This window comes from Aotus nancymaae, unplaced genomic scaffold (assembly GCF_030222135.1).
Source record: "Aotus nancymaae isolate 86718 unplaced genomic scaffold, 86718_ANA_hifiasm-v0.15.2.pri h1tg000008l, whole genome shotgun sequence".
NCBI classification, from domain to species: domain Eukaryota; kingdom Metazoa; phylum Chordata; class Mammalia; order Primates; family Aotidae; genus Aotus; species Aotus nancymaae.
The window spans coordinates 4,796,717-4,821,344 of record NW_026988419.1 but is presented as its reverse complement, the minus strand read 5'-3'; the positions used below and the strand labels follow the sequence as shown (position 1 = coordinate 4,821,344).

The following is a 24,628-nucleotide window of genomic DNA, read 5'->3' as shown; positions in this document are numbered from 1 at the left end:
CTCCTGCTGCTAATCTAAGAAAGAGACTCTCACCTCTTCTCCATGTACTGTCAACTCAGGATCTCCATTCAGCATCCCCATAAGCACAATCCACTGCCTGCCTTCCCCTCAAAGAGAAAAGGGTTATCCATTCTTCTCTTTAATATGTTTTTGTCTCTCAATCAAGTTTCATAGTTCTTGCACATTTCTTGATAAATTTGCTCCTGAATATGTTTTTGCAGCTATCGATAACGAGATATTGTCTTCACCCTATTCTTGGTAATACCCATGATACTTGCTAGTTATTATTACTCAGGAATAAAATGCTAGGGTTTTGTTTCCAGTTATCAAACTGAGCTTTCAGTACCAGAGTTTTTAGTTGATTCTCAGGCTTTCTACATAACACAAAGCCAAATAATAATAATAAATCCATAGCAATTGCAAATAGTAATAATGTCATCTTTTCTTCTCCAGTTCTCAAGGTTATATTGGCAGCTCTTCCAGAATAATTTTGGCCTCAGAGGGGTGTTTGTAGAATTTACCACTAAGTAGAATGTTGGAATGACTGTGAAATTTTATCAAATGCCATTTTAGCTCCTATAGAAATTATCTATTGTTTTCATCTGTGACCTATTATTACATGAATTTAATATCTAGATTTCCTAGTACTGATTCAACCTTATGCTTCTGGAAGGAATATCCACTTAAGTCATTATGCAAAATGGTTTTAATATGGCTGGCTTCTATTAGTAATTATATTTCTAGTGCCTTCCATTTTACTCTCCCTCCACCCTCTTTCCCCACAGACTTTTTTTTCTAACAAAAATCTGTCCCTTGCACATGAAATCATGTTTTACACACTAGAAGGATGCCCCTTACAACAAGTGACTGAACAAGTGTACAGACTCCTGTCCTCAGAAACCAACCAGGAGGCCAGACAATAGAATATGACACTTCGCTCAACCAAACTGCCAAATTTTATATAAGCGTCTTTCTTTTATTAACAGAATATGTTTTTGTTGTTGTTGTTGTTGTTAAGGGATTATGACAGGTCCTTGTAATCTGCAAAATCAAGTCTCCTTAGTTTAATAATACATTCTTCAATTATATCTTAGAAGCTTGAACAATTAGAATTTTTTTAAATAGCCTTTCTTCTTAAGCTGGAGCTATATTTTCTGCCTTCCATTTCTATCATCTCTCACCTCTTTGTGGTAAATGGAAATTCCCCCTTCATTCTAGCAGTAAAATGAGGATCTATCTGTTTTTTCATCATGTTTCGAGTTTTTCCCTTTTGTATTGTAGCTGGAAGCTAACAGAAGCTGTCAGAAAGGTATTTTTTTTTAAACAGGAAACTCCTTTTTTTAGCCCTGTCTTCTAAGGACAATCTTGTCCTTGCTCAAATGCATAACTGAGTACACATTTGGTATTTGCATGAGTCCTGTTTGGAGCCCTCTGTGTGTCAGAAGATTTGTGGCCATCTTTGAAATGTAAATGCTGTGCACGCCCAGTGCATACAATTCCAAAGCAGGCCTCCAGATTATGATAAATTACTATATGTCATTGGTCTTGGCAGCTGTCCTCTAAAATTTACTTGGTTTGTATCCAGACATTCCATATTGCAGATAAATTTGCTTGGTTATTTGAGGGATACATTTAGCATGCAATTCATCTAGTATGTTTCATGGAAAATATGCTGCTTATGGAAATAAATTATTAAAAGCCTCAAATCAAATATCTTCAAGTTAGCTTTTTTTTTGCTTTTTTTTGTTTTGCTTTTTTTTTGAGACAGAGTCTCACTCTGTCACCCAGACTGGAGTACAGTGAAGCCATCTCAGCTCACTGTAACCTCTACCTCCCAGGTGCAAGTGATTCTCATGCCTCAGCCTCCTGAGTAGCTGGGATTACAGGCACCTGCCACCACACCTGGCTAATTTTTATATTTTTAGTAGAGATGGGGTTTCACCACATTGGCCAGGCTGGTCTTGAACTCCTGACCTCAGGGTGATCCTCCCACTTCAGCCTCCCAAAGTGCTGGGATTACAGGCATGAGCCACTTGCACCCAGCCTCTTCAAATTAGCTTTGATTGAATTTAGAGATAAAACAGAAGCCATTCATTTGGTTTTGCTTTATTACAAGTAGGAACCTGAAAAGAAACCTGAAGAAACTGTTGAAACAATTGCTTTTGATAAAGTAAAACAAAAAAGTGATTCTTAACTGATAGATGAGGAAAGAGGTTAACGAATGTTTAACATATTCATGACCATACAATTTTAGTTAAATATTTGTATATTCTCTATCATAGCATCCATAAAGATAGATTTCTCCCTGTCTATTTTCTAGGAACAAGAGCTTTCCTATAATATTAAAAATTTTGTTTTGATAGTTTTAAGACTGTTGACTTGTAAGAGATCATGAATGTTTATTATAGGAAACTATGTTAGCACATCTTTTGTGAAAAACCGTGTTTGACCACTGAAAGTTGTAAACTGTTACTACCAACCTTGAGAAGTTCAATTCACTGCCTGTGATATCACTAATCACTTATCTAGGTCCAATTAACTCTACCAGCGTAAGGGACAAAGTAAACTTACTTAAAATGAGCACTTTAGCTAAATTACAGAAAGATACTTCCTTATAAAAGTATTGTTTAAGTACATGGAAATGTACTTTTCAAGTAAAATGAACAATGACCCTCAGAGATTAATTTAAAAACCCAATATAGAATCTCAATTTTCCTCAACAGCTTGAAGTCAAATATGCCATTTGTATATTAATGAAACTTTCTCAATCAGTTGTGGGAAGACATAGTTCTAGCTATTTGGGAAGCTGAGGCAAGACAACTGCTTGAGCATAGGAGTTTGAGGTTGCAGTGAGCTATGATCATGCTGCTGCACTCCAGCCTGAGTAACAGAGTGGAACACTGTCTCTAAAAAAAGAAAAAAATTAATAAAAGAAACTTCTAGAATAAAAAAATCAATCACACATGCATTCACTCATATTTCCATTCAAAAAACGTGTACTAAGCACATACTATGTGCCAGGCACTGTTCTAGGAGCTGAGGGCCACAGAAGTGAACCAGACCCTGTCCTGAGGATTATATTCTAGTAGGGTTGACCGCCAATGAAGAAAATGAATGAGAAAATGGTATAGTAAATTAGGTTATAAGTGCCATGGGGAAAAAAGGAGAAAGGGAATAGAAGTGGAAGGGCTGTTACAAAGGATATGATTTAAAACAGAATGTAGAGAGAAAATGACAACAGGGCCAAGTCTTGCTGGAGATATAGAGTGGCCATGGAGGCATCTGAGGAAAGTATTCCAGGTAAGGGGAACAGCCAGCGCAAAGACTTCAAGGTGGACCATGCCTCACATGTTCAAGAAAGATCCAGAAACCAATGTGGCTAGAGTACAGCAAATAACAGAGAGTAGAGTGACATGGGTCACTGGGTGTGCAGCCAGATCACGTAGGATGGAGGTTTTCAACTAGGGGCCGTATTATTTCCCAGAACACATTTGGCGATGTCTGGATATACTTTTTGGTTGTCACAGCTCGGGGCTTGCTGCTGGTATCTGGCGGATAGAGCTCAGGCGTGCTGCTAAACACCTTACGATGAACAACGCAGGCCCCACAGCAAGGAACTATCCAGTCCCAAACGTCAGTGGTGCTGAGCTTGAGAAACCCTGATGGAGGCTTTGTAGGCTAATGTAAAAACTCTGGCTTGGTATAAAATTTTGGAAAGGATAGTTCTTGTGCCAGAAAAGACCCAAAACTGCACTGTACATAGTAATGTTGCTTTACGTTAAATTACCTGTTTCATTACGATAGTTTATTTTATCCAGATAACACCCAGACCCTGAACATAAGTAACCCCACAGCCATCTCAAAGCAGAAGTTGGATGGTTGTTTATTCGGGGAAATTATGTTTGAGTCTTCCATTTTCACATGATGATGTCAGTCCTACCATCTTAGGTGATCTTCCAAGTATGAGAGGTATCACTACTCAGCATTATAAAATAACTGGCTCTTACCTGATAATTTAACCTGAACTGGGTGTCGTTCAATATTTATTCACTAATTCCATTCATTCAACAAACACGTTTTTGAACCCTGCCATGTGTCCAGCAATACTGTGCATACTAGAGATGTGGTGAAGGTCAAACGGACACAGTCCTCACTCTAGTGGAAGCAAATGACATGTTCTACGTCAGATAACACCCTAGGGGGACAACAAATACATAGTTTCCTGTCACATTGCATAAGTGCTATAAAGACGTGTAAACTGATATGAGGAGACAGAAAGTGACAGTGGGGTGTAAATAGGCTTTTACATCCATCAAAGTCTAGTTGGAAAGACTGATGTCTTTGAAGAATCGTACATACGTCGAATTCACGCCTTCCTCCACGTAGTCAAGGTTTCTATACTTAAATCAAGCTAAACCACCAGAAAACTGAAGCTTGGACCATACTCTCTTGTTCCTTTGGCAGAGCTGTTTTCATCGACTTGTTATTTCACCTTACACTCTCAATTAAATATTGAAGAGCCCTATAAGAAACATCCCTGTTAAACCTAATATCACATTTGCTATGAGGATATTGAGAACATTATATATCATATGTCACTTCGTGCACCATTTATGAAATCTTAACCCAAGAAAATTCAGTCATTTAAGTGCCACAGTTTTGCTGGTCTTTAGAACTGATGTTTCATCCTTAAGAACGATGCAAATCATGTAATTATTCTTCCGCCCCCCCTTTCTGATTTGGGCGTAAGCTCAGGGTCTAGTTGAAGTTTAGCTTTAACATTGGGCTCCATGACTACATGACTATTTCTCCTTTCTAATTCCCTGATTCTGACTTTTGGGGCATTTTCCTATTTCAATACTTCATGTAATATAGAGCAAAATATCATGAATAAGTCTAAACCCCCTAACACAGCACTCAAGGCCCTTGACAATCTGGCCCCAACCCACCTTTTCTGTCTTATTCTCTGTAACTTTTACCTCTCTCAGTAAAGCCTACTTGTTGGTGAACAAATCATTCCAGTGAGATAAGTCCACTCAGCAGCTATATTTCTTGATTTATGGATCAGAACTTATAATTCTATTTTACTTTCTCCCTTAAAGAACATATACAGAAAATATACTTGTCTTTTTTTGATATGCCAGTGACAACAGTATGAACATGAAATGCCCAGCTGACCAGACATTGAATTTCATTGTTTATAAAGCTTGCTTAAATGAAATTATTGCATTAACCTTCACCAGGTCTGTCAGGTGGGTATTATACCAGATCCATCTTATGAATTAAGAACAGAATCAAAAAAGAGGTCAGGTAAATTATGTCAGGTGTCCCAGCTGGCAAGCAGAAGGTCAAGGCTTGAACTCATATTGTCTAATTCCAAATCCTCTGTCATTCACAGCTGCATACTGTCCTCTCATTACTATGCTGGCCTCGAGTTCAGAAGATGTGTGTGGGGATGCCCTTTACCCTTAAGGGTGTCTGCTAGGTCAAAACTCTGGCTAATGAGTCAATAACTAAAATAACCCCAGCAATGGTGGCATTTTAGTTCTCACTCCTCATTTCTGTGGTTTTTCTACCTCCTCCCTTGCTGTCAGGCTGCCTTCGTTAGCTCTGCATTACTGACTGTCCCTCCGGTTCACTGACTAAGTTCTTATAGTCTGAGAATACTACTGAATGTATTCAAATAAGGTGTCAGGATAGAGTAAAAACTATCCTATCTGGTGGCTGAAAGTACCTCTTATACATAAAGAACCTAATCATTCATGAACAGACTTAGAAACTTCAGGCAATTCTTCACCAGAATTGGAAGTCCTTGATGTCTGGGACTTTAGCTACTCAGACATAATAGATGCTTAGGTGTTCACTGAAATAATCTGATGCCATAATAGGCTGCTTTAGGGGTAGTCTTGCAGGAGAGTTCTGCACAGGCACAGGGTCTTCTCCTCCTTCTTCCTCGTCTACTCTGATATCCTGGGTTTTGCTGTAAGAGCATCAGAGTCATTCTTTGAGCACATGTTTATACTAACTAGGATAACTGAAACCAGGATTAGGAGGACAGTCCCAAGCCAAGAGGTGACTAACAGGCCCCTAAATCTCTGATAATGAAATGGAGATAATTCAAGCCACTCCTTGCTAAAGGACCCTCCAGGCCAATTTAGATTTCCATCGTGAGCCAGCCTAATTCCAAACAACATCTGGGTTATTCCTAGTTAAATGTCCAAACATCTGCTAGGTCAAAACTCTGGCTAATGAGTTGATAATGGTTGAAAGTAGGTGACACAGGCACGGTGGTCCGCCAGTTACTTTATTTTTATAAATGTTTGAAATTTTCCATAATAAAAAAATGTTATTTTCATTTTAAGAATCTGGCTAAGCACCAAGAAGAAACATAAAACTTGGAAACATTGGAATTCCATTTGAGCATCCCACATCTGGCTCCTCCCCATGGAATCTGCCATTGCATCTGCTGCAGGACTGCTGCAAAGAACATTGTGAGCATGTGACTGAGTCCCTGCATATGAAATCCCACTCCAGAGATTTATTTCATATCCAAGTGCCAGGAAAAGCTCTGCTTGCCCTAAGGGACTGACATGTTTTCTCCTTGTGGACAACATAAATCACATAACAGAGCATATTTCCCTCCAAACAACCCGGTCAGCTTGAAGAAAAGGCTCAGCCATTCCTATGCCAAGGGAAGGTCTGGTTGCTTCTCGGCTTCCCCAGTGTACTGGGGTCATGATGAGGGCATGCCCAGCCCCAGCCTTGGCGGGAGGAGAGGAATTCCTGCTTACAGACCCTACAAGCGAAAAGTCAGAAGACCTCTCGAAACCAGTTCTCCACATACTGTCAGCATCAAGTAGACTCTGTTTCCTAACACTGGAAAGCTCTGGAATCATTTCACTCCTAGTTAATGGAGGAGTTTCAGAAGACTGTCTGTGAAGATTCCAGGAGTAAGAGCTTTCTGCAGCCACTTTTACCAAGAGCTTATGTTGCCCTAAGCAGCCATCGGTGGGAGGAAGGCAGTGTGTCCTGGCTGACTCACGTAACAACACAGCATTGATCAGGGTCTAGCCTGGACTGACCATCACCCCAAATTCACTGACCCTGAATCTGTGCAGAGGCCTCAGAGACCTTGTCCTGATAACCCTCAGCCAAGGATCTATTAACCCAGCTCCGAGGCTGTGGGAACCAGATAAGACAGTCATTTAGGTCTGAAACTACATAGGTGACAGACACTAAAACCTAGACACAGAACAGTAACCACTGCATAAATTTTCATTTGATTAAGCACAGGGGAGCTATGAGTAAAGGGTGAGAAAACCAGTCTAGCACGCTTTTAGCCAGGTAGAGTTTAGCCTCCTACTAAACCAGATTTAGTATTTCAAGAAGCAAAAAGAACTATGTGGATATAAAACTTAAGACTACCTGAGAATTCCATTTACAATGTAAAAATGACCATAAATGCCTTTCCTGAACCCAGACCACACAAGAACACCTGGAACCTAGCCATAGAGAGAAACTATTGCCTCTTTGGGGGACCACAGTGCTCAAAAAAACCTATGAATTACATGTTTTAAATTCTCGCCTTTTGACTGGGTCTTGTTCTATTATTCATTACACATTAATGTAAACAACACATTCATATCACTTATAGCTCATAATTTTATTTCCCCGTTATTCTTAGATATACTATCATTCTTTTATTTGGGTTCATTAGTAGCTTATTACAAAAAGAAGAGACAAACGTAGAAACATGCAGATCATCTCAGCATTAAATTCAGGACTTGACATTCAGGAATCCATAGAATTCACTCCTTCAGCTTAAATGTTAAATTTTAAATAATAGTAACAATAATGAGAGTCCTGCTCTTTCCTTCCAAGGACACTGAAGTTTACTTTACTACTCAGGGGAGAAGAAAGCAAACGTCTTTTAGGAAATGCCGTAGAAGCCTTTCTTCCTAAAACCAGATACACGGGTTGGCAGAATGGAGATGTTCAAAAGCAGCTTCCAGCCATATCCTGGCAACTCATGTGTTCTCAGCACTCTCAGAGTGGTTATAATTAGGCAAATGATTTCCATGTAATCAGCCTTGATCTTTGATTCACACACATCTGTGTATTTATTTGCCACAACGTTCTAATCCGTTAACAAAAGTAAAGTTTGACTTTAAAAAAAAAAAAGAATGTCACTGAAAATTCATCTCTTATTGAATTTCCCTGAAAAAAGAGCCATTCCCACAAGAAGACAACATACCATCCTACTTATTTTGAAATTCCATTTAGCCCTCTAGTTATTTCCTGTGTTATATCAAAAGAAAATGGTAAAAAAGAATACTTTAAGAAATGAACATTTTTATGTGTCAATTACTAACGAGAAGGGCTAAAGAATAGAGAACCTGCCCAGCTTCTTCCTCAGGCTCCCTTAGATGGGAACAAAAATGATAAACCAGTGAAGCAGTGGTAACAATTCCTAAAGATGGGAAGCCAATGGGAACAGGACAGAGGGCAAAGCTATCATCTACTGACGAAAGCCCTGCCACATGCCAGGTATCACAGGAGGCTTCTTTCATTTAATCCTCCCAGCAGTCTTCCAAGATAGGTATGATTTTTCCATTTCGCCAATGAAGAAACAAATCAGAGAATTTAAGTAGCTTGCTGAAGGTCACACAACTCATCAGACACAGAGAAGCTCAGATTAGGTCTCATCATAAAGACCATCTTACAATTTAAGACATTCAGAGCCACAAGATAGAAGGGACAGGACTTAGACCACATCCTGAGAAAGGTGATGAGGGGAGCATGCTGCACTCGGTGGGAATGGGAAGGGGGTGACCCCCAAAGGCCTCGTCCACTCTTAGGTCTGGTGGCCCTGGGTTACAGCCCCATGTAGGTCACAAATCCTCTCTGTGGCTGTCCTGGCCCCAGAGATCTCATGTCACTCCAGAACGCTCACAACACATTGTGGGATTCTTTCCTACTCTTTCTGTATTCATTTTCTAGGGCTGCCACACAAAGTATCACAGAGTAGGTGGCTTAAACAACACAACTTTAGGCCGGGCGGTGGCTCCTGCCTGTAATCCCAGCACTTTGGGAGGCTGAGGCAGGTGGATCACAAGGTCAGCAGTTCAAGAGCAGCCTGGCCAACATAGTGAAACCCTGCCTCTACTATAAATGCAAAACTTAGCTAGGCATGGTGACGGGCACCTGTAATCTCAGCTACTCAAGAGGCTGAGACAAGAGAATTGCTTGAACCCAGGAGTAGGGGGTTGGGTTGCAGTGAGCTGAGATCATGCCATTGCACTCCAGCCCAGGCAACACAGCAAGACTCTGTCTCAAAACAAAAAACAAAAACACAACTTTCTTTCTCATCACTCTGAAGAATACACAGCCTGAGATGACAGCGTGGGCAGAGCTGGTTTCTCCTGAGTCCTCTGTCCTCGGTTTGCCCATGGCCATCTCCTCCCCATGTCTTCATACGGTCTTTCCTCTATGTTTGTCTACACTCTAACGCCCTCATCTTTAAAAAGACAGTCATATCGGATGAGGGCCCACCCGTATTTCGCTTTATCTCTTTAAAGTGACCTCATTTCACTTTACCTCTTTAGAGAGACTACCTAAATATGGTCACACTCTTAGTACTGGAGGTTATGGTTTCAACATACAAATTTGGGGGACGGGAGGCCACAATTCAAACCATCCTAATTCCCCTTCCCCTTTCTGCTTATTCTTCCAGCTATTTTCAGAGCAGCCTTCCTCAAATGCTGCTTTTAGTCCTTCACAGATACTTGATGCTTACTGCATTCACCGGCTTATCCTAGAGGGTGAACAATATTCCCCAAACAATTGCTGTGTGAAGAGGTTAGCATGACACGTGCAGACACATAAAACATAGTTCATGTGCTCCAAGAACTGACAATCTAGTTAGAGAAAAAGTCTGTGTCATTCTCATCATCACGATCATCTTCACTGTGAATATTTTATAAGGCCCTCAAATGCCGGGCCCTGTACTAAAGACTTTGCAAAACGCAGTTATCCTCATAGCTACCTTTGAGGTTGCTGTTACTGTTATTCCAATTTTATAGCTGAGGTAACAGGTACAGAGAGGGTGAGTAAACTGACCAAGTTCTGCCAGCTCGTAAATTGAAAAGCTGATATTTGAATCCAGCTAGTCTGATGGCAGGACCTGCTCTTTTACATTAGCAGAACATGAAACACAGATGGCAAAGCAGCATAGCAAAGGAAAACACTACCTTGCTTGCTGAGGCCCTGGGTCTTCTCCCTTTTGGAACATGGGCAAGTAATTTATATTATTTATTGCATAGCTTCCTGTTGGGCCTCACTTCCGTAATAGGAGAAAGTAAAAGGAGATGTGCTGTAACCCAAAGATGCTATTATTTATGTTATGTTTTTAAAATTTAACTGTTGAGAGCTCTAAAATGACACAACTGATATTTGAAAACACCTATCCAGTAACAGAAGAGTCCGAGTAGACACGAATATAATTACCGTATCATGACACAGGATGGTTGACTGGCCCTCCTTCCCAGTTCCTGGATGAGTGAGGCAATGAAATCAAATCAAATCACAGGCTAGATTCATGGACCAGGCTGTATGCAGAGATTAGAAATTGGGCTGGGGTAAGATCCTCAAAAGCCCCCAGTCTCTTTCTTCCCATTAAGATTACCCAGCCCTTCCCAAATCTTGGAGATGGGGAAGAAACAAATGCCCAAACAGCTGTGGAGACCAGGCAGAAGCTACACCTGCACCTGGCCCAGGTAAAAGGTCGGAACCCCTGATCCCTTACAGAGAGTCCCCAGCGCCCCGTTTCAAACACTCTGATTGCTCTGGGTGGATCCTAGGTCAATCCTAAGTGGCAGCTTTTGTCCTTCTGGGACTGAACCATCGAGTTCTCAAGACGTCTGTCACCGTCTAAAACTCAAGATCCTAAGATAGGGAGATAGATATGAAGAACTCCCCTACGCAACACCCTCTTTAATGACGAGGCCGCTGTCTCAGCATCACTCTGATGCGCAGTTCTTCTCTCTTCTCCCTTCCTCTATCCCTGTTTCTCTGCCTCTCCTTATTCCCTTGAGGCTCCTTGACATATGTGGCTCATAACATCATGGGCCACAGCTAAAAGGTTCACATGTGTCTCGATGTCCATCTTCAGCCGGGATGTGGGCCTTCTACCGTGTGTCTTAACTTTAACCCAGCTTCACTTTCCTAGTCAACTTATAATTCTTTGCTCAGTCTTCACATGGACTTTCCTCTTAATAGGTTATTTTATAGTTTATATATTTTTGTGTATAGCCTCGAGTCTGATACAAAGAAAGAGACTGTAAATAAATTTAAAAAGTAGAACACTGCATAAAGCTGACATAAGGAATCATTTTAGTCTTCCTAATGGCAAGTGAATGCCAGATTTACAGCCCATTGTTCTCCTAGAGAAATAATAATATACACTTAGATCTAGAATATTCACATAGTCTAAATTCCAAGAGTTTTATGTAATCCTTGATATCATGGAAGTTTACTAAAAAAATTTCTTCAGTATCTGAAGAAAAACACTTTGCATTTTATTTCCATTGTGTCTGATCTAATCAATGCATTTCTTTTTTTTTTTTTTTTTTTTTTTTTTGAGACGGAGTCTCGCTCTTGTTACCCAGGCTGGAGTGCAATGGCACAATCTCGGCTCACTGCAGCCTCTGCCTCCCAGGTTCAAGCAGTTCTCCTGCCTCAGCCTCCCAAGTAGCTGGGACTATAGGCACACAACACCATGCCCAGCTAATTTTTTGTATTTTTAGTAGAGAAGGGGGTTTCACCGTGTTAGCCAGGCTGGTCTCAATCTCCTGACCTCAGGTAATCCACTCACCTCAGCCTCTCAAAATGCTGGGATTATTCCTTACTTTATTGAATCTATACCCACACAAATTGATATAACATCAGCAAAGGTGGGAAGTTCCTATCATTCATCTTAATTAAATGTTATCTCATTAAATCCTTGTTGCTTTCATTATTTTAATATTGAACAAAAGGCAGGTTAGATCTAATAAATGCGTTTCTCCAGATTAATTAGATAAGAATCATTTTAATAATCTCTGGAAGAAACTTATCAACATATCTAACTCAAGAATGGCAAAAGAATTAGATAAATTCACAAACAAAGTGAACCTTGCTTGCTTTTGAATTGTTTTTATTAATCTAAAATATTCACACAAAGTGATTTCTTTTGTGTGATACTTTAATCCTCCAATTCTGAGTAAGAAAGGAAATCTGCATATGACTTTGAATTTAAGAACATTAACACTGCTCTCATCTTCCTCTCAAAAGTGCCTTAGTTTAATGTATCACAGTTTAACCATTATGTTTGTAGTTTCTTTTCTAACTCATTTATAATCCCTAGACTAGGATATTGAATTCAGGCTTTTTATTCAGAAAAAATGGAACCCAGGCTTAATGGCTACAGTAGCAGTCCCCAGCCTTTTTGGCACCAGGGACTGGTTTCGTGGAAGACAATTTTTCCCTGGACAGGAGTAGCGGGGTGGTTTGTGGATGAAACTATTCCACCTCAGATCATCAGGCATTAGCTAGACCCTCATAAGGAGTGCGCAACCTAGATTCTTTGCATGCACGGTTCACAGCAGGGTTTGTGCTCCTATGAGAATCTAATGCCTCCACTGATCTGATAGGAGGCGGTAACGCTCACTCACCCGCAGCTCACTTTCTGCTATGCGGCCTGATTCCTAATAGGCCACCGGCTGTACCAATCTGTGTCCCAGGGTGGGGGACCCCTGCCCTAGAGTCTCTGTGTCCCCATCTCATGATGGGGATGGTGAAAATGTCTGTCCCGGGCCTGTAGGGTGTGGAAGTCTTTGGGCCAACATAGATCCATTTAGGTGCTAGAAAAAACATTAAGTCACCTCCTCATTCACCTGCACAGCCTGCAGCAAAGGCCAATCGCCTTGCAGTGTGGCTGCTATCTACAAGGCGATCGGCCATTGGCCTTGGCCTCCGTGTGGAGGCCAACCTCAAATTCTTTTTGCTAAGTATTAGTTACAGAGGCTCATGTTAAAAAGAAAAAGATCCTATGAGTTGGCCTAAGTGCCTCCTGTCTTCTCCAAAAGCTGCATAACTGGGCTTTCGTCGTGGAATGAGGCTCAAACTCGTCCACGTCATCAGGTAAGGGATTCTCTCAGAGCCTGCAAAGCTCCTCTAAACATAGCCTGGTTTATTTGGCATAACCTCTGCCTCAGAAGAATACTTTGAATACCACCAGCTTCCCCTGTTTCTGAAATGAAACCCAGACATGAGGCTCAGATTTGGCACACATCCGACGATTTTCACCTCCCCAAATCCAGATCCCTGTTCTTACAGCCAATACCTACAAGTTGCACCTGCATTCTAGAATGATCTACTAGTCTCACTTTTACTGAAACCAACCCCCAACTAAGCTGAGTTGTTCCAGTTTTAGTAATAGGTAACACCTTAATGTGTTACTATTTTAAGGACATTTGCATTTAAATAGAAAGCCATGCCTTTATTATACAGGAATTAAGTTCAAAGAACAAAACTCCAGGAAGCCTGCCAGGCTGGTGTCTCAAGAAAATTTGGGATGAAGAAACCACCCTAGATAGCTTTGAATCTTACCCTAGTGCCTTCTGTCCAACAGCACGGGCAACTGGATCGTACCGATGTTTGAGTTACTTCCATTCGGTTAAAAAAGAATCTTTTGTTCAGAAGAAAAACTTCATGATAACACTTTTTAGGTTATTTTCTCCTATTATGACTCCCAGCTGGTAGTAATATGTTTTTCTCTATTTTTTAGAAGACCTACATATCACCTTTCTTTTTGGGGTGGGGAATGATTAGACATTCACAAGTGTTTCTGGCTAAAATTGATATACATCCACACAATTTTATATTTTAACTTCAAACTGAAATACATTTAACTGAGTAGAGCTTCAAAGCAATGGCTAAAAAGTAAGGCAAAGGGCACATTTCTGTGGTCAGCTGCACCAACACTTGTCACGACAAAGATCTTAAAAAAATATTACAAGCCAGTGAATGGAGCATGTGCTAGTGACTCGAACTCAGAAATTTAAGTATCAACTTTCTTCCAACAATTATCCTGCAAGATTAGAACTCCAAGAGGGAAATCAGATGTGAGTCTGGCCCCAGTGATTTTCACTAAAGCCAATTAATATCCCTTGTGTTGGCCAGAAGAGTCCTGGGTCACTCAAAAGATTAGCGGCGGCAGAAACTTCCTAGGATAACAGGGTCAGGATGCCAAGTGCAACGAGGACCGTGAGAAGGTGACTGTTGACGGAGGCAACCGATGGCTTCTTTCATGGTTTGCATGTCACATGTGCCACCTTTTATTGGGAAGATGCTCTACAAAGTGCTTCCACATATGTGATCTCATTTCATCTCCATTAGGAATTTTTCCAGCATTTACACAGATTTGTGGACTTGTGCAGCCCAGGACCTCCCACCCACCACAGTCCTATGACATAGATATTTCTATTATCCCCAGGATCTGATAGGGATACCAAGGCTCTCGGGAATTTAGAAGTGCAATTTCAGTAAATGCTGGAGTCAGACATTGAACCCTGATCTCTACCCCGCAAGTCTGCTGGCTTCCACAGGGCCACAAAGCCTCCAACTTCATCAGATGATTTTGTACAAATATGGAAGCCCATGCGGACATCACCTGGACTGAGGACAGGAATGCATAGATATTTGCTGTCCCCTTGAATTCTCTCTCCAACTAGGCAATGCAAATAAGGCCTTCCCATGCTTCTTACTGCTCTAAACAAAACTGAAAATGTTAGTGCCTTTGCAGTACTGAAAATTTTTCTAAATTCCAACCCTTACTGAGATTGTGTCACTGAATTCCCTAGAGCCTCAGTGTTCCATTGGATAATTCAGGTAAAAAAAATGTCCATGTCCCAGGGCTGTGGCAGGTGGGAGATGCTTCCTACCAGGGCACAGCAGTGGGACTGATGTCTCATTAGTAGTCTGTGGATTTCAACCAAGCTAATGTCAGGGAGTATACGTGATTAAATTGCCAAATGGATTGTTCTTCTGGTAGAAGATGGATGTATAATATTATGCTAATCTAAATATGGAAGCCCATACTTCTCACAGTTTCATTTATTTTAGCAACCTGAGAAAGCCCTTCAGGCAAAAGGCAAGTCTGCCTACTGCTTTCGATTTTAGATACCACAACATAGTATCTTTTTTTTAAATCCCCAAATCTACCATGTGTGAAGAAATCCTAACAATAGAGGAACAAGCTTTGGCTGAAAAATCAATGAAAATAGTTCAAGCTTGACAATAAGTGACTGGATCCTGCAGGCTTCCACTGCCTGTGGTGAAGCTCCACCCTTGATCTCCTCCAACTCCAAGCTAGCCACGACCCTTGCCACTCAGTCACTCATCTTGCCAAAGGCTCTTTTTCCATCCAAGACCCCTACCACACGTCCTTGGAAGACTGTTTTATCATCACTTCAGCTGGTGCTTTCATAACATATAACTCATCCCTTTAACATTTTACCTTCAACTCAACATTAATACTTCTGGCATTAACATTTAATTTGCCTAATGTGTATGATTTTGTTCAACTGTCCATTACTCACACCTGTAGTATTTTGCTTACCAGTACTTACCACTATAGGAAACCAAACTGAGACCAGAGAATTACAACAAAAAAGGTAAAGGTAAAATACTAACCAGAAAGCATGTAAAGAAATGAAGAAGAGGCCAGGTGCAATGGCTCCTGCCTGTAATCCCAAACACTCTGAGAGGCCAAGGCAGAAGAATTCCTTGAGCCCAGGAGTTCAAGAACAGCCTGGGTAATAGGGATACCCTGTCACTACAAAAAATAAAAAAGAAGCTGGACGTAAGTGGTGTGCATGTGTGGCCCTAGCTACTCAGGAGACTGAAGCAGGAGGATTGGTTGAGTCTGAGAGGTCAAGGCTGCAATAATCACACCACTGCACTCCAGCATGGGTGACAGAGTGAGACCTCAAATCTTGGAAAAAAAAAAAAAATGAAGACGGTTAATAGAAAGGAAAAATGAAAAACACACTAAAGAAGTTAAAAAAAAGCACTTATTGAACTGAAATGTGGAGATAGAATGAAGAGAGGAAAAGCAAAAAATTTTTGTTTTTCTGTAGATATAGACCTAAACACATGTGCATAATTATTTATGAAATACATAAATGGTATTCCATAAGCAGCTACAGGTACTTAATCTGTTCATATACTTCAATGTTACCCCAGATTCCTGCCAAAATATTGTCACTGTGCAGAAACAAAATGCATAAATGACAGCTCTGATATCCTACACAATCAATGACCTTTGAACTCTGAGACATTCCACATTTGCCAGGGCCTTTTCAGATTCTCAGGAAGACTGTCATGCTAGAGTCCCTTGTGCCCTTCTCTCTCCATTCAAGCCCTAAATGGTATCCCATTGCACATATCACGTAACCACTTCTGTCTGAGGATTGAGACGCAGCTCAAATTTTCTGCCCAGAAATTGCGTGGAAGCTAACTACAGTCACATGGAAGAGACGACTGTGTTCATGGCAACGGCCTGAGAAGACCTGTAGCAAACTTGCTGGGTTTGTCCATTACTGAGCAGCTGCAGTATTCCAGGGGGAGCTTTCTCATTCCCTTCTGGAGTCAGCTTCTCTATCCCTTATTAACTTGGAAATATCCTATTTAACCACAGAACTACCATTAAACTAGAAACTCTCCTCTGCTGTGAACTTGGAAAGGACTAATGCCTGTGGCTCAATTAAATGCTGATCTTAGCCTTAAAATACTCATTATGTGAAAGAAAATTGAGCATGGAATGATTCCCCTGTTACCGATCAGTAACAGACATGTGGGTTTAGGCCAAGTTTCTTGGGATTATTCTTGGAGTGCAAGGAAAAGGCAATCTAAAGGAAGAAACCCATACAAGCGATCATGACAGCCTGACAGATGCTGGGGGTGAGGTGTGACCTGCCCTTTCCCCACAGTGGTGGTGGCTTCCTTTTGGGTCAAGGCAATATTAGGGTACCATCTTCTGTGAATTTGCCTTATTTTACATTCCCTAGAAATAAAGCAGCCTTGTAAAAGATTCTCAGCTAAGGCATAACCTGAGAATGAACAGATATGCCAGCTCTGCCCTAGCCTAGGCCAATATTCAAGACAGCCCAGGAAAACTCAATCAGCTACCTCCAATCAAAGCAAAGCAATCCAGTATTTCCATGAGTGCTGCTCTCAAGCAATTCAACAAAGTGATGTCCACTATTGTTTCTCGCCCTGTAACCCAGATCTGCCTCATGGACAAACAGCATATAGTTGGAATTCAATTTGGTTGGGGAAATTCATTTTTTCCAAAGACATAAAACGCTCATAATATTCTTTTCAAAACCCTTTGATTAACATAGCATCATTGATCGTTAGAGAAATACACGTCAAAAGTGCGAGATACCAATTCACACTCACAAGGATGGCAAGAATAAAAAAATAAAATTAAAAAACACGTGTTTGTATGTGGAGACATTAGAACACTTGTACATTGCTGATGGGAATGCCACTGTGAAAAACACTTTGGGGATTCCTCAAAAAGTAAAACAGAATTAGCATGTGACCCAGCAATTCCACTCCTTAGGTATTCACCCAAAAGAACTGAAAACAAGAACTCAAACAAATACTTGTACAGACATGTTCATAGCAGCATTAACCACAATAGTCACAAGGTAGAAAAAACTCAAATGTCTATCAGTGATAAATGGACCTTCTGGTATATCCATACAATGGAACATTACTCAGCCATATAAAGTGAGGAAGCACTGATACATGCTACAACATGGATGAGCCAGAAAACATTATGCTGAGTGAAAGAAGCAGACACAAAAGGTCCATTTAATATTATTCCATTTATATGAAATGTCCAGAACAATAAATCCACAGAGACAGAATGTAGATTGGTGGTTGACAGGAGTTGGGGGAGGGGATGAATGGGAGTAACTGCTTAATGAATATGGGGCTTTATTTTGGGGGTGATGAGAATGTTTTGACAGAGGTGGTGGCTGCATGACACCAAATGTACTTAATACCACCAAATAGTTCACCTTAAAATGGTTAATTTTATGTTATTTCAATTTCACCTCCATTTCTAAAATGTAAAGTACCTCTGTCAAGCCATTTGCCTGACATCACTTGCTCAGAAAAGGAAGGTTTCCTCCCCTTCTCTGCAGCTGTCCTCACCTCCGTTGATTCCATCCCCTCCAAGACTTTCATCTGTTAATTACACCCCACCTCACCATTCCGACAGCTCCTGCCTCCCCAGCTGCCAGTTTCTTTCCCTTGGCCTATTTCAATGTGATGCATCCTCTGCTCTAGAAGCAAAAGCCTTTCTTTTGACCGAATTTTCCACTCAGTACCATTCCACTTTATCCTTCTTTTCAATGACAAACTTATCAAAAAAGGGAAGCCACACAGGTTGCCTAAGCTCCTCCTTGATTCCTGTAATCTGGCTTCCTCCCCACCATTATCACTGCCTTCCCAACATAAAGATCCAAAGGCAAATTCTCAGGCTTTCCTGCAAGGAGAAGGTCCCAGGCCCTGGGTGGAGCCCAAGACATGAAGCCTAGTGAAGCCAACTAATTTCCCAAAAAGCAACTGCCCAATTTCCTTCTTTATACTGTTTAGAAAGCTTGCAGCAATGTTTATCAGAAAGGTTGGGTTTAACCACTTTAGAAGATTTCTGTAATTTTAATCGGCTGCCTTTCATTTTATCTTTCAACAGGATTTGGGGGAATGTTCAGTTCATTTCTAACCTGGCCCTCTGTGGGCTGCTGGCAGAGAAGGAAAGGGAGAGAGAGTGGCTTGGGAATATTAAGGGAGACTGCTGATCCCAGGTCGGGCCTGGGAGTGTGGGTGGAAATGGAGGAGATGGGGTTGAGGGGATCAAGGAGCAGACAAAGATGGGGAGCTTGTCAAATCAGCTTTTAGCAGATAGACCCAGAGCTGTTACAAGGAAGCCATTCAAGGAATCCCCACAGAGGAAAGGCTACAACCTGGGTTTTCAAAGTCAAAGACAGAAAAAACTGAATTATTCAAAACCAAATTCAGGGTGCTCAGAATAATGGGTTAAGGTAAACAAAGTAAAAACAGAGGCCTAGAAATAAAGGGTTAGAGGCAAGTTCTGAACCAGAAAAGAGGATCTCAAAATGTGATTTCCAGAACTACAGGGGTGTCCCTGAGAGCCTTTCAGGAGGTCCATGAGGCCTAAACGATTTTATAATAATATAAAGACGTGATGTGCCTTTTCCACTCTGATGACACGGACACCAAAGATGTAAAAACAATGTTAAGAAAAACTGCTGATGCCTCCTCGGTAGGAGCCAACGCCACTGCTTTGAGGCAGTAGACCGGGAATCATCACCATTATTATACATTTGTAGAGAGGAAAAAAATGTCAGTTTCACCTAGAATGTCTTTAATGCAGCAGTAAAAATTAAAATTTGATGAATGAACTCTCAACCTTGGAGTGCACATCTTTTTAACATTCTGTCTGACAGAATGGAATGTGCACACGAAGCCCTCTGCTGCACACGGGAAGCACCACTTGGGCAATCGTTCGCCATGACCTGAAGTCATCTATTTTTCATGGAACACCCTTTTTCCTTAAAAAAAAAAATACACTGAAAGACAAACTATGGTTATTCAGACTTGGCTATTTGGCAGACATTTTCTCTCAAATGAACAAAGTGAGCCTGTCACCTCAAGGAAAATAACCAACAGTTTTTGTTGTGAGAGAGAAAATCTGAGCTTTCAAAAACAAATTAGAATTCTGGAAAACTTTTATTTCCCATTACAAGCTTCACAGATTCCCAATATTTAAAGACTTTTCTGATGACCAGCTGTGATTTTTTGATATTGTAAAATGAAATGCGTCAACAGTTGGAAGCTCTGTATAACTCAGTGATCCAATGTTTTCCAAAGAACTGATGTGTGATGTTATCAAACCCATTCATGGGTAAAAGATCCAAAACACAACACAGACCAATAGATTGTAATGGAAGAGGCCAACAGAATGTAATGGAACAGACTGCAAGCGTTTGATATGGCTTCAGAGTCCACATTCAATTAACATTTAAGAATCTATCACATGTCAAATTTTGGAGTATTTTAAAGAATATCCGCAAATATCTGAAAGGCTATTAAAACATTTCTCCCATTTTCAACTAAGTATCTATCGAGGCTGAGTTCTCTTCTTAGACTTCAACGAAAACAACATATTGCAACAGATTGAATGCAAAAGCAAATGTAAAAATCCAGCTGTCTTCTTTTCAACCAGACATTAAAGAAATTTGTAAAAATGAAAACAATGCCACTCTTTTATTTTGTTTTAGAACTATAATTATTGTTCACTGAAAAGGTATTCTTATGCTAACATGTGATGAGTTTACTGGGTTTACTAATAAATGAATTTATATATATATATTTTGAGACAGAGTCTCACTCTGTTGCCCAGGCTGGAGTGCACTGGCACAATCTCAGCTCACTGCAACCTCCACCACCTGGATTCAAGCAATTCTCCTGCCTCAGCCTCCCAAGTAGCTGAGATTATAGGTGCCCACCACCACACCCAGCTAATTTTTGTATTTTTAGTAGAGACAGGGTTTTTCTATGTTGGCCAGGCTGGCTGGTCTTGAACTCCTGACCTCAAGTGATCCACCTGCCTCGGCCTCCCAAAGTGCTGATTACAGGTGTGAGCCACCACGCCTGGCTATATTTTTTAATTCCTCAGTTTTAATTTAATGCATTAAATATCAATAGATATAACCCAGTCGACAAAAGCCCTCAATCACTTCCAAGAATGTAAAAGATCTTGAGACCAAAATGTCTGAAAACCACTACGCTAGGTAAAGCCAAACAGTTTTGTAAATAAAATGACTAACACAGTACCCAGCAGACAGATCTTCAAGTCTGTAACTCAATAGGCAGAAAATGGGTCAAGTTCTGAAAACAAAAGCACTATGGAAGTCCAGTGAGGGGATAGTGTTTGTCCAGAGGGCCTATAGATCTCAACTAATACCTTGGAGAGAGCATCCAAATCCAACCCTGCCTGCCATTAAGACTCATTATTTGCCAATGCCCAGAGTCGATTGGTGCTTTGAGAAAATGCTGCTATACTATATCCTAATAGCAGCATCCTCAGACACATGCGACTGGTCACTCAGAAGCCACCTGACACCCTACAACATGGAAGGAGATGCCGTAAGGTCAGACTGATTTTTTTTTTCCTGAGATGGAGTCTTGCTCTATTGCCGAGGCTGGAGTGCAGTGGCAAGATGGCAGCTGACTGCAATCTCTGTCTCCCCAGTTCAAGCGATTCTCCTGCCTCAGCCTCCCGAATAGCTGGGATTACAGGTGCGTGCCACCACGTCCAGCTAATTGTATTTTTAGTAAAGATGGGTTTTCACCATATTGGCCAGGCTGTTCTCAAACTCCTGCCCTCAGGTGATTTGCCCACCTCAGCCTCCCAAAGTGCTGGGATTACAGTCATAAGCCACCACACCCAGCCCAGACTGAGTTTTTAAATCTAAGATGAATTCAAAGAAGGAATGGAGCAATTATCATGTGACAAACTAAAGGGCTAATATCATCAGTCTTCAGGGAAACAGATGAGTCCCCGTATAATTTAAAGCCATATTTGGAGTGTGTACAGAGGACAGAAGACCATGGTGGGAAATGCTAGAGGGAGTTTTTCCCTCAAAATCTAAAAGAAGTCCCAACCCGCGTCCAGTGATCACTGGCTAGATGCTGGATTAGAGGATGAGGAAGGCTGAGGAGGCTGGTCATGGTTTACAGGAGATTTAGGCCTCAGATAAGCAGGGAGCCCAGTGAATTCCAATGCTAGTTTTCTGACATGAAATGTCAGGGCAGCAAGAACACGTCTGTGTCCTCACCCTGGTTTGGTTGGGGCATAGTTTGCGCCTGACAGAGAAGAGATGCTAACAAAACACTGGACAAGGGAATGAAAATGAATGAATCCTCCAAGGTAATAAGTGGAAGAGACCCCACTTTGGGAAAAAGCAGATGGTTTTCAGGTCCCTAAAGAGCGGCAATGAGGCAGCACCCCCATACGGGTGCTCACCCCAGGTACAGCCATTTATTTCCAGCAGCTCCTACATACACACTGACTTATCAACTGAAAAATAGGACAAAGGCATAAGCATGCCGGGGGGACGAACAACAAGGAAAGCTGACCCACCAGGCTCTAAAGCAATCATTTTCTGCTCCCAGGCATAAAAGTCTAGTCAGAGGCTTATTTCTGTATGTTAAACATTATGAATTAAAACCTAAGAACAACAGTTATGTCCCCAGTACAGTTATGACATGTATCCCTCCTCTTTGTGAAAACTTAAAATCTGTAGCGAATGAAGCGTGACATTGGGGCCACCCACAGACAGTTCCTGGTGGTGTATAAGGGCTGCAGACCACATCCATGGGAATTCTCACTTTCCCCAAATTACTGATTTCACCTGGACCCTCATTTTCTCAAAACTTTGCAGACAGAAAAACCCAGGGAGTTTTGTGCCCCAGTACAACACATGCCAAGTAAGACCATGGAAGACAGGTGGCTGAACCTTCTATGTCTCTCTGAAAGGTCATGTGACCCCTGCCTTTAGTGCCGTGGTCTAGGCTCCGTGGTCCCCAGTCTGGCAGCATAGGCATCACCTACGTTGCCTCTCAGGGCCATCTCAGACCCACTGGTCATGTTCTTCATTTTAACAAGATCCTCCTATGGTTCATGTACGCATTAAGGTTTGAGAACGCTGTACCAAAATGCCATAAGGTCAACCCCCAACCCTTTCAAAAAAAGAACCAAAAATATATTTCTCCCTGCTGCCTGCTTTTTTCTTGTAGTAAACATTAAAACTTTACATAAGGCCACTGAATGGGCTACGAAGGCTGCTGCTGAATGTCCTCCTAGAGGACACTGCTGGGGTGAAAGGCATTAGAGGCAGTGTTGCTCAGCAGGAGGAACCCCAGAGAAAAGTCCAGAAATCTCCCTTCATTCTTGTCTTGCGTTTACCATGAATTAGCTCTTGGGCCTTGGATAAACGGCTTAAACCTTTCTTAGACCTTGATTTCCCAGTGTTTAAAATAAAATAGGTGGAGAGGTCTCTAAAATCACCTTCTACTCTAAATTCTCTGACCCTGAAAATGTCACCAATGATATAATTTTCACCCTAATATAATTAACATGCCACCAACATTCCCCAGTGCCTTTACAACTGTTCACAGGGGACATACATTTCAACCTTCTGAAATAGAAACATGACAAGATGTCTATCCTTTGGGAGGTAATTTTAGAATTATTTTTTAATTTATAATAAATGATTCAAATATATTATTGCATTTTCTTTGCAGGCAATGATACAATCATCCTTCTGTTCTGTAACATAAAATGCAACAATGGCTTTTTAATTACATTATACCAAGAATTATAATTCAAACACAAGTCAATGAAATTTTAGACAGGGTTATCCTTTACCCATTAAAAAAAGCAACAGCTGGGCTGCACTTACTTTTATGATCTCTATAGTTAATGTGTTTCTAATAATTATTATTGTACTTTTATTACTCATAAAAGCACTTTCTCTCTCAGAGGTCCACATAGCAGTTTCTGCAAGTAAAATCTGAAAGAGATCATCCAGATATTAGCAAATAAACGTATCTCAGACATCTTTATGTTAGCATTAAGTCTGGAGCATCTACTCTCTGACCCAAAAATGTTTAATGAACACTGCCATAGCTATTTATTTAGTCAAGAGAAAAGTTTCCCCCCACCTCTTAGAAAGATAATTTTTTGCGGGGAGGGGGATGGAGTTTTGCCCGTGTTGCCCAGACTGGAGTGCAATGGCACCATCTCGGCCCACTGCAACCTCCAATTCCCGGGTTCAAGCAATTCTCCTGCCTCAGCCTCCCAAGAAGCTGAGACTACAGGCACACGCCACCACATCTGGCTAGTTTTGTATTTTTAGTAGAGACTGGGTTTCTCCATGTTGATCAGTCTGGTCTCGAACTCCCAACCTCCGGTGATCTGTCTGCCTCGGCCTCCCAAAGAGCTGGGATTACAGGAGTGAGCCACCGCACCCAGCCCAAGAAAAAAAAATTCTTAGAATAAATTAGTCTCTTTTCTCTGTAATAACACTTGCCACTGGTTCATCAAATATTTCCCATCCACTCTCTCACTCTGCACCCCTCTCACTATGCTTCCTTCCCTACTGAATGGAGAAATTCCTCCAGAGTGCTGGCAGAACCGTGGGCACCTAAGCCCACCACACACTGAACAGAACTATTACAAAGTAACTGTATCTTCTGATGTCCTCCTTGCAAGCTGCAGTTTTGATGCTGAAAAGGTTGCAGGGAAGGTCCTTCCTTTGATTCTTTGTGGGCTCCCTCCACTCCCCTCCCATCCTGTTCCTTTCTTATAACCCAACCAGGTCACAGTGCCTTTTCAGTGTTTCATGAGGACCTTTGTGTTGCACTAATGATGTGGCGGAATGAGCCCTCGGGGAAGTGATGGGTGAGTGAAGACGACATCTTCTCT

General features: G+C 41.3%; 1 protein-coding gene across 1 annotated transcript in view; it reads right to left on the bottom strand.

The window, feature by feature from the left end:
* Nucleotides 1-24,628, bottom strand: part of DNER (delta/notch like EGF repeat containing) — a 362,737-nt gene that overhangs the window by 164,806 nt on the left and 173,303 nt on the right. The window lies entirely within an intron of this gene.